Genomic DNA, 8,890 nt, shown 5'->3' on the forward strand with positions numbered 1-8,890 from the left:
CTGTGTTTGCAGAATTTACCATATGATCAAACCATTATTATATTTGATGAGATTATAGTTAGAGATTAAATGATTGAATTGCTTTACTGTAACTTTTGCAAGGCTTAATCGCACCTATTATGTTTTAACTGATAGATGCAGGCATAATTATAGTGAATGCGTGTATATATATATATATATATATATAAAATGTTAAGGCGGGCTTTAGTGAATCACACATTAAATTCAGTTTTTACAACTCTCATAATATAAGCTTAGATGTAGTACTGCTCCCATCTACAGTTATATATAATAATCACATATTTTATGCTTAGGTAGAGTAGTGCTGCCATCTACTGTCTATTATTTGCTTTTATTACTACGTCTCATGATTAATATATAAAGGAAATCAGTACAGATGTTTCTTTGAAATCTCTCCAGTGAACTTTGAAGCAGCAAGTGCCCTAGTATTCTTCTATTCCACTAGTGTTCTGGATGCTGGGTGTATCATATCAATGGGCTTGGACTGGCATTTCCTGCACTGATCCAAATGTTTACCTATATGATAACCTGTGTTCAAAAGTAATTAAAAAAACATATCTTTTAATGACACTTTTGTATTTGTTGTATTTTATTTGCATCAATATTTCATGATTGTAATGCACAAACCATATTAATATAGTTATTGCCCCTTACAATGCTGATCCCAAAAAACACATAAAAAGCACATGTACTTGTATATGTTATACATACAAATATGAACAGTATTCACATATTACATACATTTGTAAAGCTACACTTTAGTGTTTCTGTGACTGCATTGGTTAATGAGATTTCTTGCATCTGTTTTTGTAAGGCATAAACCACAGTAAAATATTTATTGTTCGGGTGTTAATATAAGTGTATGTTGTGATTAAATGGAACCCCAGCCCTATCTGTCGCAGACCTCTATGCCCCCCCAGATGGTACCCACAAGGCCGAAACTAGGGCTGTCCTATTAGGGCGACGGCCCAGGGCGCAACGCTGAAGGGGGGGCGCAGTTTATGAATATTTTAGGTTCATTTGGTAAAAATTGAGAGCTAGAGGGCAGCATTTTTCTTTCCTGCCCCAGGCGCTAAAATTTTAAGTTACGGCTCTGGGTACTCAAGTTATTTAACTTTGACTTACATGTAACGATTTTGATTATTTGTGTGAAATTGATGAATTGTATTAAGCCATTAAAGTTGTGCTGGGATCAGTAGTGCAGTCAACAAGTAATTAATCTCAGGCACCACACTTACCATTTGTAGAAATTTCCCAAGGGGAAAAGTGTGGAGGGAAGAATCTTTTTTATTGTTCAGAAGCTGCATGTCTGAAATATGAGAAACTATTAATATCTGGAAGAATCCTCAAAGGAGGGGCTAGGATGTATTTATCAGGTGCCTCATAGAGGATTCAGCTGAGCCACAGTGAGTATAAGCTGAATGCAGACACTTCTACAAAGGGTGCTCCCTCATCTAGCTGCCGGACTAGCAGCCTAGAACCGTCAGACCACATGAGCCTGCCAAAAGAGGAAAGACACAGAAACAGTCAAAACTTGCTGTGGTAAGGAATTTGGGAGAATAGTGTTGGAGGAAATTACTACATCCATCCTTCCAAGAAACCAGACTTGTCACAAACACTAGCACATAAAGCCGCTAGCTCTGGCTCTATCACTTATAATACTGGGAAAGCCCACACAACATGGGGTGCAGTGCGGTTTCTTCATCTGTGTGATAAGATACTGATATATTGCTGACTTTTAATATTATGAAGATGAATGTTATTATGAGTAGATGTGTTGTATTACAGGGAGTTTAATCCCACAGATACTTAGACTGGACCAAGGATTAAAAAGTACATTAAACTGTGAGAAATGGGTGAATAATTTTTTTTTAGTCCAGTAGGGCCCCGCTTTGTAACAATGTCCTGTGGTATGTGGCACCAAGACGTTAGTAGCAGATTCTTTAAATCCTGCAAGGTACAAGGTGCGGCCTCCATGATTCAGACTTGTTTTTCCAGGACATCCCATAGATGTTCGATTGGATTGAGATCTGGAGAATTTGGAGGCCAAGTCAACACCTTGAACTCTTTGTTATGCTCCTCTAACCATTCCTGAACAATTTTTGCAGTGTGGCAGGGCCCATTATCCTGCTGAAAGAAGCCACTGCCATCAGGGAATACAGTTGCCATGAAGGGGTGTACTTAGTCTGCAAAAATGTTTTAGTAGGTGGTACGTGTCAAAGTAACATCCACATGATTGCCAGGACCCAAGGTTTCCCAGTAGAACATTGTCCAGAGCCTCTACCAGATTGCTTTCTTCCATAGTGCATCCTGGTGATATCTCTTACTCTGGTAACCAATGCACCCTGTTGTCCACATGATGTAAAAGAAAACAGATTCATTGGACCAGGCCATCTTCTTCCATTGGTCCAGTTCTTGCACTCACATGCCCATAGTAGGCACTTTCGCCTGTGTACAGGGTACAGCATGGGCAGACTATGCAGCCTCACACACTGTAAGCTGTGATGCACTGTGTGTTCTGACACCTTTCTATCATAGCCAGCATTAAGTAGACAGGGGACTACTACTTTTTGGAGGCACATGCAGATATAAATTGGGTGTGGGGGTTTTGCTTGGCAATTGGAAAAATGAGTGCCCCCACAGACAGAGCATTTGGCCTCAATAGTACTCAGCCCCTCTCCTACCCTAATCCTTATAGAAAGCCCAGTAGAAATCTATTCCTCAATTGCTTGGTGCCTTGAAAGCCACCACCACACACTTATGTTTTATGACAGGGGCGAGGACTGGCTTTAGGTCTATAAAAAACACATGCAAGTGGTGTGTGGCCTGTACGCCATTTGGACTGAACACATCTTGAGTGAACTGCGCTAATGTTTTAGGCTAAGTCTTACAAGTAATAGGAATTCCTCACCCCCCATGAATTGCTGTGGGTGAAAGAACAGAGAACCTGATGAACTGTCCTGTCAGAGATCTGGGCCCATATCTCCCCACAGGAGAGTGATAATCGTACAAGAACAACTTTCCCGCCACCCACCGGTGGGTAATGTGACTTATGAGCCCCCTGAAGCGGGTCGCTACAGCCGCTCACTAAATCCCCCCCACAGACATAGTTCCCTCACTAAGCATCTTCTAGAGAACTATAACTGAATTTGCAGGTGGCCAGTTCACGACTGCTGAGAAGTGACACCTGCTCTGGGCGCATCACCGCACCTACAAGGACCCCCTCGACTCTGCCGTCCATGCCTCCTGCACCAGGGAGCTCCTGCCCAATCTGGTGGACTCCCGCACATGGCCGCACATTGCGTTTAACCACACGGACGCTGTTTCACCGGTACTGGCACCTTATTAGCGCTCCCGCACTCACTCAGTAACCACCGGGGGACATCTTGAACTCACTCCTGTTGTCTTCTCACTGGTAATAAAGGGCTGCACCTCCACTCACCTCACTCGCTGATACCAGCAACCAAGCACCCCACTACTGGGACTCCCCATGCACTTGTGATCTTATTTCTGCAGCTATGTCGCATAAATCCGAAAAAACTGCACCTCTCACACCCATGCTATGTTTAGAAAATGAGACAAACTGCCCATCTTCTCCTCCATACTCTGCTCCAGGCGGACAGCTGGGGACACTGGGAGGAGTTTCATTGGCCCTGCTTTCTGGAGGGGGACTACAGGCCGTGTAGGTCCACCAGGGATTTGAAGGGCCAGTCCGACACTGGGCCATCCTGTCTACTATTTGTTTCTTTCCCATTCATTTCAACAAGGTTTCCTTGTAGATCAATTGCTTCTATATAACAGTGGTAGAAAAAGAGTTTAGTTGGTAATGAAGTAATTGGAGCTCAGTGCTTCAGTATATACACATTAACAAGTGCAAAATGAACATAACTTGTTTGTTTGTTTTAAAATGCACATACATCGGGTATACGCACATCTGTATTCAGCAAGGATTGGATGTGAAGATACGTGTGCTGATGAATACGGGTCTAGGTCCACTCTAATCTAACAGACAATACACTGCTGGATACGTCCAATACATATGTGGAATATAAGTACAATGTATGCGGCAGGATCCTCTCCTACTCTCTCCTCAGTACATGCCCAACTCCGCTCCGCTGACATCATCTTATGGGGCGCGCACATGCCCCGCGCACCCTCCAACTGTACAGGAAACGAGAGATCCAATACCGTGCCGGTGGAAGAAAGTACGTGTGGGGGGAGGGGAAGCCGTTACAGTGATGTGGGTGGAGGCTGGGCTATATATTTAATAGAGATGCTCACTGACCCCCGTGTTTTGGTTTTAGTTTTGGATCTGGATTAACTTCATGTTTTGGTTTTGGCAAAACCGCCCTCGGATGTTTTGGCTTTGGATCCCCATTTTTATCTAAAATCCCTATTTTTTTTCTAAAATCACATAATTTGGCTCTTTTTTTGTTCCTACATTATTATTAACCTCAATAACATTAATTTCCAGTCATTTTCAGTAAATTTTTGTCAAGTGACAAGAACACTACTACCCCTCCTGTTTCTGTATGAGTAATGGCACTGAGCAATGGCACTGAGCAATGTCACTGGAGACTGGAGAGTGACAAGAACACTGCTACCCCTGTTTCTGTGTGAGCATTGGCACTGAGCAATGTCACTGGAGAATGGAGAGTGACAAGAACACTGCTACCCCTGTTTCTGTGTGAGCAATTGCACTGAGCAATGTCACTATAGACTGGAGAGTGACAAGAACACTGCTACCCCTGTTTCTGTGTGAGCACTGGCGTTTGATCTCCTGGGGAGGGAGGTACTTATGGAATCCAAAACTCGTGAGATCCGACAACACAACAATGACGTTTTGCCTCGATTCAGATCCAAGGATGCGCGAAAGTACCGAGCTGACTCGCGAGCCTACTCGGATCCCCTAAGTTCGGGTGGGCTCGGTTTTCAGCCTGAGGATCTCTAATAATTAATGGCGAGGGTGGGTGCTAATCATAGTGAGTAGGATATTAAGTTATTAGTAGGGATAATTTATTTCTTGGCAGAGACTATTAAATTTAATAGGGGGTCATTGTAATGCTTAGTTAATGCTGGGGTGGTTTTGCGCCATTAATTAGACAAAGGGCTGAGTTTGTGGAGGGCTATTTATTAAATGTGAATACAAATTATTTAATTCCAGGGCAATATGGAGGGAAATAGGGTTAATTATTAAATGTGAATGTTATTAAATTAATGTTGGGGCTATTTAGGGTGAGAGATGTGTGTTTTCATTAAATGTGAATGCCATTAATGTAATATTTGGCTATATGGGGAGGGTTACTTATTAAATGTAAAAACAAATTATTTAATGTATTGCTATTTGGGAGGTAATATGTTTATATATTAATTGTGAATGCTATTAGTTTTATAGACAAAAAGGAAGAAAAAGGAGATCCTGATACTGGAGGCATTAATATTATTATTATTATTATTATTATTATTATTATTATTATTATTATTATTATCAGTACAAAGAATATAGTACAATCTATTTATAATCCAATTTTTGTAATAAAACAAATTTGAATTTTTATTCCGACTCATTAAAATTCTATTCATATAGTGTGGCGATGTTTCTGCCGTGAAATACTGCCCTTAAGACTCATCGCTTTATTCAAGTCTATCAGTCCTCCTCCTAACTCCCGTGTCCTGGCTCTCTCCCCCAGTTAGTACCACCCTATTTGTGTCTCCCCCTTCCCTTTAGGATGTAAGCTCTCATGAGCAGGGCCCTCTTTCCTTTTGTGCTCCTTCTACTATTCCATCACCCTCTGTACCTCTTGGCCTGCTTCCCTAGCCCTGTTTTCTTAATCTTTGGCCTTCTTCTCGCTGATTTCTACCATCCCTTTCACTATCTGTCCCAGAAATAATCTGATTTGCTTTACCCTGACACTTGTGCTTGTATATATTTTTGTATCATGTTGTGTCTTGGTTCTGTTTTCTGTATATGTTATGTACGGCGCTGCGGACCCTTTGTAGCGCCTTATAAGTCAAAGATAATAATAATAATAATAATAATAATAATAATAATAAAATGTTAGTGATAAAGATATGGAATTTGTGTGAAAAAGATTAGAAAGGGGAAAAGAAAATATCCCCTATTAGGTCCTCCTTGTTCTCTAAATTACAGATTATTATTGAGAATAACTGTCCCTCACAAATACTTGGTTATATATTATTGTAACTTGCCAGTGGGGTCAATATTGGGTTAATTTTCATACATTGCAAATACTGACCATCAGTTTGTAAGATGCACCTAAACATTTTGTAAGTGTCTCAAGTTATGTCATAGTCTCCATCCATATTTTAAGTCCATTTTAACCTTCCATCTAGGAGTTCATAATATGAGAGCGTCTCAGCTTCAGATTGACATAAATATGTCTCCTAGACCTGAAGATGACTTTATGTAACTCTATATATTTATGCAGATAACATCTGTAAGTGTTAGCCTGAGGCATTTAAGGGTTACATGTTACGAGACTACTAATGGGAAATTGGTGGAAAACTAATGTAGGATGGTACTCTATTGTCAGACATTTCTCACCCTAAGTTTAGAGATTCATTTATTTGCCCTAAATTTAAAATCATCATCATCATCAACATTTATTTATATAGCGCCAGCAAATTCCGTAGCGCTTTACAATTGGGAACAAACATTGATAAGACAATACTGGGTAATACAGACAGACAGAGAGGTAAGAGAACCCTGCTCGTAAGCTTACAATCTATGGGACAATGGGAATTTGAAACACAAGGGCATATGCTACATCATAATGCACAATGGACCAGCTAGAACGCAAAGGTAAAATTATTGAGTGGGCTGTGTGTGTGGCAATGTTGGTCAGAGGGTTGTTGTCTTGTGTTAGCTGTGTAGAGGGTGGTAATAGGGTAATATAGGGGGATTAAGATGGTGGTTGAGGAATATCATAAACTTGTCTGAAGAGGTGGGTTTTCAGTGAACGCTTGAAGGTTTGAAGACTAGAGGAAAGTCTTACTGTGCGAGGGAGGGAATTCCACAAAGTGGGTGCAGCCCGGAAAAAAGTCCTGTAACCGAGAATGGGAGGATGTGATGAGAGTGGAAGAGAGACGTAGATCTTGTGCAGAACGGAGGTGTCGAGTTGGGAGATATTTTGAGACAAGTGAGGAAATGTATGTCAGTGCAATTTTGTTGATGGCCTATGTTAGTAGAAGAATTTTATATTGGATTTGTTGAAATACAGGCAGCCAATGTAGAGACTGACAGAGTGGCTCAGCAGAGGAAGAACGGTTTGCAAGTAAAATCAATCTAGCCGCTGCATGCAAAATAGATTGTAGGGGTTCAAGTCTGACTTTGGGAAGACCAGTAAGGAGGGAATTGCAATAGTCGATGCAGGAGATGATGAGTGCATGAATTAATGTTTTTGCGGTGTCTTGGGTGAGATATGTATTCTGTACGTATTCTGGAAATGTTCTTTAGGTGTATGTAACATGATTTAGATATAGAGTTGATGTGGGGAATAAACGACAGTTGTGAATCAAGGATTACACCTAGGCAACTAGCTTGTGGGGTGGGATTTATGGTCATGTTATCAACAGAAATAGAAATGTCAGGTACTAAGCTTCTGTTTTTGGGTGGGAATATTATTAATTCAGTTTTTGATAGATTGAGTTTGAGTTGGCGAGAAGACATCCTAGATGAAATGGCAGAAAGACAGTCAGTAACGCGAGACAACACAGATGGTGAAAGATCAGGAGAGGATAGATAAATTTGTGTATCATCCGCATAGAGATGATACTGAAATCTAAAGGAGCTTATTAGTTTTCCAAGAGAAGTGGTGTAGATAGAGAATAGCAGAGGACCTAGGACTGAGCCTTGTGGTCTCCAACTGATAAAGGAAGCGGAGCAGAGGTGGATCCAGAGAAATTAACACTGAAAGAGCGATTAGATAGGTAGGATGAGAACCAGGATAGGACAGTGCCTTCAAGACCTAGGGATTGCAGCGTTTGTATGAGGAGAGAGTGGTCAACAGTGTCAAATGCAGCAGAGAGATCCAAGAGAATAAGAAGAGAGTAATGGTTATTACTTTTTGCTGTGATCAAATCATTGACAACTTTGGTCAGCGCCGTCTCTGTGGAGTGTTGAAAGCGAAAGCCTGACTGAAGAGGATCCAATAGGTTGTTTGCTGTAAGAAACTGTGTGAGGCGAGTGTAGGCAATTATCTCGAGAATATCAAGTGCTTGTAATGGGAAATCCCATATACATGTATATCGGTGAGCGCTCTCTAGTGGCCGTCTGACACAGACATAGGGAAAGGAATGAAGGGAATGCTGCCACTGCTCCCAAGGTATAGACTATCCTGACAGTACTCAGAAAAAGACATCAAATATAAAGTATATGGGATGGGTGCAAAGGAATTGAGGGAATAGGAATAAATGGATAGATCTTTTAAAAAATGTGTATAAATAGTATAGCGTAATAAAAAATCAAAAATAAATGTCACTGTAAGAATATGGCAACAGATAAAAATGATATCACCTTGACCTTATATCATGTATGGAATCTGTATCATCAAAAATGGGCATAAAACAAGTGCATAGAATACCCACTCATAAACCATGTGTGTTAGGGTTCTTACCCGCCAGCTCTGTTCCGCTGCACTTCTGGGTAGGTCCCGGTGGCGATCATGTGACCAATGGGCGGGGAATTCAAACTTCTATTTCAGTGCTGCTCTGACACACTATCTGTGTTAGAGCAACGTGTTTTCAGTGTCTGGCTTCCTCTCCTGTGCTCCCTTCTCCTGTGTTTCCCCTGGGCTTTACTGAACTCCTGTGTACCGACCTGGTTGTTGTCCCTGGCTACTCTCTAGTC

Source organism: Mixophyes fleayi, chromosome 1 (genome assembly GCF_038048845.1).
Source record: "Mixophyes fleayi isolate aMixFle1 chromosome 1, aMixFle1.hap1, whole genome shotgun sequence".
In the NCBI taxonomy this organism is placed as follows: Eukaryota; Metazoa; Chordata; class Amphibia; order Anura; family Limnodynastidae; genus Mixophyes; species Mixophyes fleayi.